The sequence below is a fragment of the Protopterus annectens genome, chromosome 11.part0, assembly GCF_019279795.1.
Source record: "Protopterus annectens isolate FY-2018-M chromosome 11.part0, PAN1.0, whole genome shotgun sequence".
Lineage (NCBI taxonomy): Eukaryota > Metazoa > Chordata > Ceratodontiformes > Protopteridae > Protopterus > Protopterus annectens.
The window spans coordinates 261,946,767-261,959,938 of NC_056745.1; the positions used below are offsets into that span (position 1 = coordinate 261,946,767).

The 13,172-nt window shown below is 38.8% G+C and overlaps 1 protein-coding gene across 1 annotated transcript in view; it reads left to right on the forward strand.

Annotated features, from left to right (window-relative positions):
• Nucleotides 1-13,172, forward strand: part of ST8SIA1 (ST8 alpha-N-acetyl-neuraminide alpha-2,8-sialyltransferase 1) — a 352,671-nt gene that overhangs the window by 21,855 nt on the left and 317,644 nt on the right. The window lies entirely within an intron of this gene.

Consider the following 13,172-nt stretch of genomic DNA (forward strand, 5'->3'; position numbering starts at 1 on the left):
TGGACTGTAGATCGGTCAAGATGGCTAAGCCATAAAGAGCAGAAGACAAAAGATATTATGTGTTGGCTAGAGTTGTTCTTGTTTGGGTTTTAAGAAATTTCTTAGCTCAGTAAAGCATATCTAGTTTTGGTGATTTTTTTTTTTTATACAGTTTTGTATTTGGAGTTCAGACTTTAAATTATCGTCTATTGTTGCACTTAGCAGTTTAGTATGAGAAACAACTTCAATGTCAGTATTGTTTAGAGAGGCGATTTGGAATTGTGTATGTGGGGGTAGGTGGGTGGTTATGAGTCTTAGGGGAAAAATGAAAGCATCTTGTTTTTTGGGGGGATTCAACAGAGGTTGATTGTGAGAGAGAGAGAGAGGGAGAGACAGCTTTCCACTGATTTAAAGGTATTTTGGAGCTGTAGCTGGGTAGGCTGTCAGAGAAGCAAATAAGAGTGGAATCATCAGCATACTGTATAAGTGATGCTTGCTGAGAAGATATATAAAGATTGCTTATGAAAATTATAGAAATGAATGGACAAAGGAAGGAGTCTTGTGGGGCACCAGTATTCACTGGAAAATAAGGGGAAGTCACTGCGAGTCATTTCACTGACTAATATCTGTGTGACAAGTAGCTAGAAAACCATTAAACTGAAGTGACAGAGAGTTTCAGAGTATGCATATTTAAAAAGCATCTATTGTGGGACAGTATATCAAGAGCTCAGGATAAGTCTAAAAAGAGAGATGACAGAAATTTGTCATTTTCTCTGGCTTTGTTGATGGTGTCTACAAAGGATATTAGGGTAGTCATTGTTCTATAAGCTGGCTGAAAACCATGTTGTGCAGGGGTAAGCAGTTTTTCTTGGAGAAGATGAGAATATTTATGTATGCATTTTTCCAATATTCCAGAGAGAGGAAGCAGAATTGCAGTGGGTCTTAAATTGGTGAGGATTAGAGCTTCCACCCTTATGAATGGGAATTGTATGTAATTTCTCCCAGCGGGAAGGAATGTAGAATTCTTGTAGATTTGATTGATAAGAACTGGTATGAGGAAAGCAGTAAATTCAGCAAGTAATGTTAGATATTCTGGAGGGAGATTGCCTGCAGAAGGTGAGCATGGCTTAAGTTTGTAATAGGTGTTTACTATACAAGGTAGGGACTGTTTTCAGTGCTTTCCCATCCTTTAGCTCATACTGGAGGTACATGTATAATTTCAGCTCTGTGACAAAGAGGGTGGAGGCTTGACTGGAGCCCAGGGGACTTGAGTTCAGTTAATGGACCTAGCCCTTATGGACATAACTGATGAGGTAGTAAAAGAATTGCATTTTGCCATCTCACCTCTCCAGGTGAGGGGGTGAAAAGACTCTTTGTTGGTGCTTCTGCTGCCAGTTAGTGGAAACTGTGGTACAACACATATTAAAGTAGATTGGCAGTGCATCAGCAGATAACTTATGCCAAGGCATAGCCTGCGCATAGGGGTAAGATAATGGGTAGGGTATAAAAAAAAACTTTCTCTACATGGCAGCCATACGACACTGCACTGGGATACTTCAATTTTCTCTCCAAGTCTGATAACAGATTGAATCTGGGAAAGTAGTTGGTTTGAAAGAACCAGAGTCTGGTCTGGTGAGGCAGCCAAGATAAATTTAAAAATTAAATATAACCTTCTTTGTTGAAAATTTTAAGCCGCCTACCTAGTTCTGCTGTTAACCACTTGAACTCTTCCTGTTGACAAATCTTTTGTTCTTTTGTGTACCACAGTAAGTATTAATCCCATTCCATTCTATTCTTAAGTGCTTTACTCACTTATTCCTTAATATTTTTCATTTTATACCCTGGGACAGGTTACACCATTTCTGATTTCTTCAGTAAGAGTTATAAGAAACCTTACTCAATACACAGTTTGTAGGAAAAACAGATAAAAGAGCACTAAAAGGGCACCTCCATATGTGACTGTTTTAATAAACCAGTTTGAGTTATACAGTGGCCATGAGTCTAAATGATTTATTGCTCAGCACAGATCAGTATATGCTAGATACAGTTTTTGTCAACATTATACTGTTATAAAAATAATTTAAAGCAGTATATGTTTACACCTGCAAATATTGTGCACATTGTAAAAGTAGAATATTGTGTATATGTATATATATTGATGTTTATTGTAATTCGCTGTTGCAGTACTGACTCTTGAGATTACTGCTTGTAGGAGCCTGATGTCTATCCTGAATGCATGTGCTTTCCCCTCCAGGCCTGGTGGACTCCCTCACCTACTGACATTAGGACTTTGGTGGTATAAAAGATGCCAACTGATGCTGTCTTCTAATCTTTCTAGCCATAGTTTGATGAGCATTTTGAGTGAGTTGGTTTTATCATCAATCCAGTGAGTCATCCTAAAGCTGGAGTTTGTAGATAAGCATCCCTCTTGGGGGGAATCTTATCTTCTTAGTACAGCTTTTACATTTATAGTTGTTAGGTACAAAAGTTGAAGCAAATACCATACACAGAGACTTCCATAATCTTTGTCTTTTTTCCTGAAACCAGACCATGATGTGTCAGATTTTCCCCAATGTGCTTATTTTAGTCAGTGGACTATCAAACATGGGGCAGAATCTTTACAAAAGTATTTGACAAAAAAAAAAAAAAACACTGTCAATCTAAGCCATTCATGATGCCTACTGATTCCTAAATGTATATTACTCTCTGGAATGTTTTTGTCATCACTAATACAATACAAAGTAATATTTGTTAATTTCTTTAGCGTTATTGTAACGTTTTTTCAACGCTATCTGTGCCAGTCATAGATATCTGTGCCTGAAACTATTCCACTCTGATCACTACACTACTCCAGTAAACAAACATACATACAAAAATAAATTTATAAACAAACAAGCAGTACTTCCCCAAGAAAAGGAAGGAGAAGGAAGGAGAAATTTGCTTAACTCATTACATCCGTGTGACGCCTCCAGGTGCACCTGCATTTAACTCCTACTGATGCCTGTAGGCATCAAATATTGCTTCTTCATGATTGTATCAATAATTAGAAAACCATGCATTGTACACGCTTTTAAAAGATTTCATCTTAAAGCTTCCACAATGGCAAAGTCAACTGCATTAATATTTGACCTCTGTCTAGTGCAGGTAAAGAGATACTAACTGTTGTTTTTATAATATTAATTTATATAGATATAACTTTTATATTTTTCTAAATATTTCAACAACCAAGTAACACAGACAGAACCCCTTAGCCTCATATGAAATCTCTCAGCTAGATGAATAAAATGCTGCTGACAGTATGTGTGTAACTTGAGTGGTTGTTGAGATGTTGTAATTTGTTTACAAAATATTACAAATGTAATAGTTACTGTGTTTACTGTGACTTATACAATTCAGTTTAAGATCTAGAACCTAATGAATATTACCACTATAAAAATAGTTTGTGCTGAAGAGTTTGCTATTCATACCTCTCCCATAACCCCAATGGTTCCAGAGATATGAACATTTGTTTGAAATGTGAGGACATAATTTGATTCTGTCAAAAGGCTTAGGCTCCACCCATTGGAAGTTACAGTGCAAACTAAGGGGTTCTGTCTGTGTTACTCCATTGGAGTGAATGAGTTAAAAGGCTGAAGATACCACCCTGGAGTCAGAGCCCCCCTCAGGTTTACTTGTGTCTATGTGGTACCATCACTGTGCCCTTATCTGGTGCCTTGTTCAGATGCATCTTCTAGCATGACCACTTAGAAAGTTACCATGCCTTTGGCCCCCAATTTTACATCATGAACAAAAAAAGCTAAGTCAGTTGTCATTTATGTTCACAGGCCTTGCATTCTGATGCTCATATTACTATATCTAAAGTTAAGGGTGATATCTCCATGACACTTTTTCAGGAGGAAGCTAAAGAGGACCATTTTGAAGTCTTGGGCATCTGTCCATATTCCCTGGCCTAAAAGCCAAACCATACACCCAAGGCACCAAAGCCCAAATGATCATTAGCCTGTTTGCCTGAGCCACAGATAACTGTGTCTCAGTTCAACCATGTTTTTGCACATGATCTTTACAAGCCAACCCATGATTCCATGGAATTTATGAAATCTAGGCAGTCAATCTCTCAGAAACTTTGCAAAAAGAAAAAGTGACCATCCTCCCCAGATGATTTCAGACACCTCATATTCAGAGGTAGAAGACTTGGCATATGTAAACCAGATGTCCCCAGTCTATTACATGGACTCTGACAAAGAGAACACCCTATACTCAGCATAACCACCTGAGGAACTTTCCTACTCTTGATAGAATGAAGGATATCTTCAACTGGAAGGCCAAAGAGTTCTTCCAGGTCCAAATCAGGTACAGACATTTTTAGAGCCTGCCAGAGCTAAAGCCCCAGGATATACTTCCAGTATTAGAAGAGTTTATAGGATCATAGGTTACTAGGCTAACAGCCCCAGGGCCCTTACAAGCCTAGCCAAGTTCAACCCATGTTCCCAAGGATGTTTGGTTCAAGCAGACACTAAAATCAGCACCTATTGCCCCTGTCCAAGAGGGACACAGGTGGAATCCCTGTGGTAAATTTCCAGTTACCCATCCAATCGTCCAAATTACACTTAAATAGGGCCAATGAGGGGCTTTGTTTAACATGACTAGGAAGTTTGTTCCAAAGGTGGCGCAACCTATGTGAGACAAATCTGTTTCTCCAGCAAGTACTGTTGATGTCACATATCAGGTTAAGGTTTTTTGAGCAAGTGACCAATGTATCATGTGCCATTTGACTTGCGAATTGCAGCATTTCCATTAAAGCTGGGTCAGAGATTGCTCTATATGCAAGGCACAGGTCGCCTCTGAGCAGTCTGTATGACACAGAGTAAAGTGACAATAACACAGATCTTGAAGACCCTGAATTTTCTTTGTAAGGAACCTTTGTGGTCTCTCCAGTTGCTACAGGTGTTTGGAAAGCAACATACCAAAGGGACCATTATACTCTATTATTGACCTGATGAGGGAAGAGTGCAGGGGGGGTTATAACCTCCTTTTTATCTGGAGGCAATGCCCTTACTTATGATACGAGCAATATAAAATGCCCTTCTTACCACTGTGGAGACATGGTGATTGAAGTTAAGGTCGCTGTCGACTTGTGTGCCCAGATCTTTCACCACTGACTGTGTGCTTAGAATATTGCTATCGATGTGGTAGTTTGCAGGAACATCACCATTGTTGAAGGGGATGATAATGCATTTCTTTACATTAAGTTTAACACCATAACTTTGGCTCTGGTCATTAGTCTGTGTAAGACCTTCTTGAAGGGTGTTGACATCACTAGGGGTATCAATGATGCTTTTACCCCTGCATCCTAGCAAAATGATTCCCAGCCCTTGCATCTAGGAAGGTAGAGCTCTTTTATAGGGTCTGTGACTCAGCCCTGTTGCTGATCCAGCAGTGGTGTCCATAGATTCCAGGAAGGATTCTAGTCTGGCTGTAGACAGGAATCTGTTTCCAAATTATATGGAGCATAAGACACTCAGTTTGGAAAAAAAAAGCTTAATCATCATCTATCCAGGCCATTTGCACCCTTAACTGCTAGTTTTACATGTTAAGATTCCAGGAATCCCTCCATGAAAAGGGGGGGGGATGAGGGGGAATAAAAGGGCCTTAAAACAGAGATGCTTGACCTATGTAACCTTAGCTTGCCAGATACTCTATGAAATACAGTTACAGTGCTGTTGATGCATTGTGCATTGTGCTTGGCAGATGCCCTGAGGTCAGTGGTTAAGAGAGATGCCTTGCTGAACAATCAACTCATTGCAGGACATGTAAAGGCAGAGCATGTAGATGTCTTGTGCATAAAGAGCTCTTCTTTGAACTTCTGCAAAAAAGGTTTTCAAGATGCCAGAATTAATGGGAAAAACTGTGCAGTCTGTCAGTTATGTTTTTCATTCCCACCTCCCTATGTATTTTGGAAACAATACAAGCAACAACTGGCCATTTCTTCAAAAAAAAAGAGCAAAAGCTGAAAGGAGAGGAGAGGTAAGTTCAGGAAAAAGTGGCAAACTGACAGGAAAGGCAGATCTGTGGTCCTGAAGGCCACATTAATCAGAGTGAGCAGCTGTGACTAGCAAGAGTACCTCCCAACCTCATTTTCAAATTTCCTGTCCTCCCAGCCCTCTGTAAATCTACCTTCCCTCTTTTCCAGGAAAAAAATAGGAGGCAGACTGGCCTTCTTTGCAGACTAGTGAGAATGCATTGCTCAGGACAAGGGGGTACTCCAGATCTTGAAAAAGGGCTACAAGCAGCGATTAGAAAGGCACTCAAGATTCACAGGTATTCCATCCATTCCAAAAGATAGCAGCATCTGCTGTCTCAACAGATAGAAAAGCTCATGACACATGATGTCGTAGACAGGGTGCCAAAAAGTAAAAAATGCACACTTCTACTCAAGGCTGTTCTTAGTCTCGAGAAAATAAGGGAATTTGAAAACCATTCTGGATATTTCAACACTAAATAAGTTTCTTTTGGTCCCAAAATTTAAGATGCTGTCACTGCTGAATCTCTTACCCTAGATCCCTCCATGTGCCCTGTTGGTGAAATTACACTTCAGAGATGCCTATTGACACATCCCTATAGCAAAGAGATACTGGCAGTTCCTAAGATTCAGGGCTGGTAACTAGCAATACCAATTCAAATCATTGCCATTTGGCTTGTCTATTGCACTGAGGGCATTCACAAAATGCCTGGCTCTTGCCACTGTTCACATTGATCCATACCTCGATGATGGGTAAGCCTGGATAGCCTCTTTACTGCAGGGGATAAAAATACTTCTTAAGACAATTGTAACCTGCTTCCTGGCTGTAAGACAGTCATTGAAACTCTAAATGTTTCAGGTACAACCAACAAGGCAAGTTACATTACTTGGTGTTTTTCTAGATTCAGACAAGCAAAATGATTTTCTAACCCCAGACAGGACCCTTGTCCTAACACAATTTTTGAACAAAATTTCCAAGCATATTTTGGTCAGGGCATTTCTTAGGATCTTTGGGAACATGGCCTTCTGCATCTTCTGCATACCAATGATTCCCCTGGCAAATCTATGCATGCAAAAACTGCAGTGGCATCTCAAAAACAGGTCTTGCAAGTATGCATATTCCATATAGATCAGCATTCTCTGTCTACCTTCTATCAGGAAAAACTGACTTAGTGCATTACACTGACCCCTGTGAACCACAGAGTACCCTTCTGGGTGGTGCTAGAATCACAGACCCCCACAGCAGACTCCTCTGACTTTGCTTAGGGACCCTATGTAGGAGTGCTAAGATTGCATGGGACTTGGGCAAGAGTTTTGGAAAATAAACTCATAAACTTCAAAGATGAGGGCAGTCATTCTTAGCCATTGCAGAGTTTAGCTGGTACCTTAGTGATGTGGTACATAAACATGTGGGCAAACCCACTCTCGTCTCTTGTGCAATCTAGCCATGTAGGTGCAGGAATTGGCACAGGAGGCAGGTGTAGAATCCAAGGCTTAATAAGTCCCTTCACCAAGCAACAGCCTGGCTGACCTCTTGTGCAGATTAGCACTAGACCCCAAAAAATGGGTGCTGAAAAAAGAAGTGTTCTTTGATCCAGGCCACAAACGAGGTATGCCAAAAACAGACCTTTTTGCTTTTTAGGCAGTTGTGCAAATATTGCAACAGGATACCGAGAAGACAGGTCTGTATGACAAATCCTTCTCAATTGCCTAAACAAGTCTATATTTGTGTGGTTTCCCTTCCCATTTCCTTAATAGCTAGGGTATTGCAAACAATCTGGAATGAGAAAACAGAATGTGATTGGTATTGCACCTTTTTGACCCACACATCATTGGTTTTTCTTACTGCTGAGTCTAGTAAAGGGAAAAAAAACACTCCTGGTGCTTCAGCTTGTGGACTGCGTATTCCCGAACAGGGGGGGGTCAACCATTCACCCAAACTTAAACACTCTAAGGCTGGGAGTCTAGATAATAAAGTACTCATACCTTCCAGGCACTTTTTTGTTGTGAGAACATTCTCTACATCTTTTACCACCTGGTGGTGTGAACATTGGTTCTAGATTATGTTCAGTTTTGATGCAACACCTCGACTCTAAGTGCAAAAATGGGAAAAAGGAGGTTGTTCATGGATAATGGATGGATGGATGGATGGATAGATAGATTCTATGCATATCAAGGGAGGCCAGAAAGCCTAGCATAACAAAATCTTATTTAGCAAAATGGAAAAAGTTCATACCTTAGTGCAGAGGCAAAAGACAGGGCCCAACATCAGCGAATGTGTCCCTGGCTCTCACTTACCTGTTATACCTGTTCAAGCCAGGAGTGTGTTATGCTTTTGTAAATGCACATGCTTCAGAATCTCTGCTTATCTGCCATTACCACCACTTTTCTTCCCATTGACAATGAAACAGTTCCTAAAAGTTTTTTTTTGCATCTGAGGCCCCCCCAAAAAGAGATTGCTCCCTCTTGGGACCATAATTTTGTGATAGACAAGCCAATTCTCTCTCCTTGTGAGTTAGCCACTTGGATTACACTCAAGTTTCCAACCTGTAAGATGTACATGTCAGAAGCCCTAAACATACCCAAATGAATCTCAGAATTGCAAGCTGTCATGCGTATGGAACCCTTCCTTGTTTTCCACAAGGTCTGGATCATCCTGTCTGCCAATCCTCCTTCATGCCAAGAGTAGTTAGTAAAACTGTCTTTAAATATATACTTTCATTTGTCACTAATTTTCCTTCACCACAGAGCAAGAGGGAGAGAATCTTGTAGTCCCTAAATGTATACAGGCGCTTAAGATTCTACCTGAATAGGACAAAGCAAATTAAGATAGTGGGATCAGCTCTCTTATAGTCTTTGCATAAGGGGAGAAGGAAAGCCTATCAACAGGCAAACTGTTTCAAAATGACTTGATCACTGCATTACATTTTTTTTACAACCACTGTGGAAAATAAATTCCTGGCACAGTGACAGCTCACTCCTCCAGGCCTCCTTCTGCTTCCACAGACCACAGTGGAATTTGCACTGATATTCACAAACAGTAATATACAAGCATTGTACTGAAAATTTACAGATAGAAGAGTGGAATATAAGACAGACTGAAGAAATTTAAGAAATATATGAGAGTAAGGTATTAGACAGGATAAGCAAGTTTAATTGTTGATAGAGAAGTTATAATGGAATGATAATTTGGATTTGCTAATTAGAAGAAAGTATAGTAGCGTTAGTGCTACAATAAAGTGAAGTATTAGAAGGGTATAAACAGGTTAAGTGATTTAGTGCTTTAGAGGGAGGTATAAGAAGGTGATGAAGGATGTTAGGAAAAGCTATGTCCTTGATGAGGAGCAGGAATAAAGCCAGGTAGCAGAAAGGAAGTCTTTTAGTAACGGTTTGAAAATATGAAGGTATGAGATTGACCTAGATGATGTAGGAGTTTTACTCAAAGTTCAGGCTACATTATTGGAATAAAGACTGACCCCAGCAACCCATTAGGGTGATGGTAAATGGTTGTTTATTGTTTGACCAGAGGGAACAGTTTGGTAGATTATAAACTCATCTCAAGCTCCTGTATATTATTTTTTGGAATATGGGACTAATTGCTGGGCAGGTAAATGGAGTATATACACTTTTGTTGGTTAAAATAAGCAGGGTATAAGATAGGTGGCGAGGAAATCTGAGACAGTTAAGTGTTTTTAGTGTTAAACAGTGGTGGGTCTGGTAAGGTGTTTTTTTAAAGCAAATCTGGCAACTTTGTTGTTGCATTGTTCAAGTTTAGAACTAAGTGGGGCTTGTAGGTTGTCCATGAAAGGGGTTCCATCCAGGAGAGATGATGAGAGGTAATTGGTAGCTAAAGTTAGCTTGGCAGAGTTTGTAAGAAATTTCTTTACTCTATGATGGGTGCTTAGTTTTTGATGTTTTTTTTATGTTGTTGTGTATATGTAAATCAAACATAAGATTGTCATCCCAATTAGTTTAATATGTGAGGTAACTTCAATCATGGTATTATTTAAGGAAACAATTTTAAAGATTTTTTTTCAACTTATTTTAATTTTTTAATCCAGTCTACCTTCTTTCCATTATAAACATATTGCCACTGCCTTTCCTGTACATTCACCTCCAACCTTTGCCCATAGTTCTTTTCTATTATTTGGTTAATCTTATTATTAAATTCTTCTATTGATATTTAAAACCAGGAATCAGCCCTTGTCAGTTTTTTCTAAGAGATGTTTACCCCAGCTTGGCAGTTCTGGCTATATGTTGATGTTCCTCTTGATTTCATTGTAAACTCATCTCAAGCTCCTGTATATTATGTGATTAATCGTGTTAACTTTCAGCTTCACTTCAAATCTTTCCCAAGTCAAAAACTACTTGAGTCGCTTCCAATTGACTCCAAAATGTGGACCCCTTTATGTCTGTCCATCTAATTCACTATCGGGTCCCCCTTTATACAGTGACTAAGTCTGATCGTCTTGGAGAAAACCATTTTCTATATATTTCCAACTTCCTTTTTTTGATGATCCAGTTTTGCACACTCATTATTTCATCCTAATTAGCTGATTGGGAGTGGTCCATTGTTGTTGACCAGGATGCCATATCCAGGTCCTGGTCTAATATTTCCAATAATTTTCTACTCATTCTTTTGCATAATACCATTACAGAAGAAGTTTCAATTGAGATGCCTGCCAATAAGCTATCAAATCAGACACACCCAAAGTTCTCCTCCTGTGGTTTTGATATTGTCAAATTTTCCCATTATACCCTAGACCTTGCTTGCTCCAACTAAATCCATTGATTGTATTTTTAAGGTCTCTGAAAATACCTCTCATGGAAACAAAGGGATTGCATGAAGGCCATGCAATATCAAATGCAATATAAACATCTACGATGCCTGAACTTTCTGATCTAGTTTCAAATCTACCAACTTCCATTTTTAACCTAGGCATTCTTGCCTTATTCATGCATAAGTTACTCTGATTATATCCTCAACACTAGGGGCTAATAGCTTAATAGGTGGGCTTGCAGTCCAGGAGACCATTGGAGGGCCTAGTCCAATTTTCCAGCTGAGCCAAAACACTGCCTGGTTAATTGACTTGCTTAAGGTCACACAGTAGACAAATGAAGTCTTAGGTAATCAAACTCTGTACCACAGGAAGTAGATTAACATCTCATAGCCTTAATCCTCTGTGCTGTCAGACTAATAATATCCCTAAATACATGATCCATTCCATGTGCCATATGTCACTGAATTGATCTACCAGCCTTGCAGGTGGTTTAAATTTACAGAGATAAGTTGTGTTTTGTGAATATTCACTTTATATCCAGATATCTGTCCATATTCAGATAGAAGACAGAATAATTCTTCCAAATGACTCTCATGATCCATCACATAGACTGAAACAATCATTTGCCTGTGAGAACATTTTTCAATTATCATTCCCTATTTTAAATCCTTTGTTATCTGAATGCCTCAAAATTAACGCTAAGAGTTCTGAATAGAGAAAAAATAATATTGGTGATAAAAAACATCCTTGCCTAATGTTCCTGCTTACATTAAAAGCTGGGAGTTAATTTTACATTCATTTTAATACAAGCATAAGCCCATCTACACATATTTCTTAACAATCTTATGAATTCTGCTAGGAATCCCATCAGACCTAATACCATAAATAACTATTCCCATGTTACTCTAGCAAACACCTTTTCAGCATGTAAGCTTACTTACTACCATTCAACATTTCCTGCTCTTGCCTTGATACTTCCTGAAAATGTATCAACATTTAAATTGTGTTGTTAGATGTTTGCCTCCCCTTGACAAAGCCACATCACTCATCTTGCGCAAAATTTGGAAAGCTGTCAGTTAATTTTTACTCCTGACATGCAATAAAGTGTCTGTAATCATGACTGAGAATTGAAATGGGCCTATGCAAAGTTAATCCTAAAAGATCCTTTCCTGATTTCTTGAGCACGTATATCACAGGATTTTTCTAGGAGGATGCTATCTCGTGAGTGACTAGTATGCTGTTATAAGATCTCATTGTGTCCTAATTTGTATAATTCTGTGAGAATTCCATTCATACCTGGGAATTCCTTATTTACAGTTTACTGATTTGGATTTTTAAATGCCTCCAATGTTATTGGGCTCATCAAACTATGTCCTTGTTCTTATAACTAGGGATTTGGGGACTACAACCTCAAGGGAGACATTTACCCTATCTTCTCTCCAGTTGGTAACCCTTTCCTCCTCTTACAGTTTCAAAAACTATTTCTGAAAAATTCCAGTAACTTACCATATTCCTTTTCTACTGATACGGCTTCAGAGTCTGTTACTTTACATACTCATTTTTCTACCTTAGACCGTGTTAATCTTATAGCTATTTTTTCCACTTTAGGCGAATCACCTAGAAACATCTACTGAATTGCTTTTATTCTAAATTGTCTTTCTTGTTCCAAGATTTTATCCATTTCCATTTCCATTTGCACCAATCTTAACTCTTCCTCTGCCCCACTCACTCCAGAAATTTACTGACTTTGTCAATCCTTAAGTATTCGTGCCATTCTAGAATAGTTAATATATCATATTTTTTATTTTGTGCATGATCCCTTCAATTTGCAACCCCACTCTATTTTAATTTGTTTCTCACTTGTCAGAATCTCCGCTGTACTCTTTCCCATTAATTGTCTCTTTTCTTTTACTATTTCATTACACCACATTTGAAATTTAGAGGAAAACCTATGCTGTACTAGAAATGCCTAATGCTTAGTTTTTCCTCTGTTTTTGTTTGTAATTCTGTCAACAAAGTCTCACGAAATGACAGTAGTTTAAGTAATACTTCCACTGCATACTTATCTTCTCCAGAAATGTATATTTTGACTATCTTTGTTAAGTTCTCAAATAGTGAATTTATGGTGTTAACCTTGGTCCACCTTCCTAGGGCACATATCAGCCTGTCCCAACAACTGTATGGACATCTTCTCTGCTGGTTAACTCTTTTCTTCCTACAAGAGTATACTCATCAAGGAAGCACAGTTCCTGTGTTCTGTAAGAATATACTTGTCTTTACAGAAGAGTTCCCTGTAGTCTTGAAATGAGAATGATCAAAACTTGTCATAGGATGTCATGCTGAACAGATGATCAGCTGGATTAATTGCCTGGGAAAGGGGTGTCTTGCAAGGC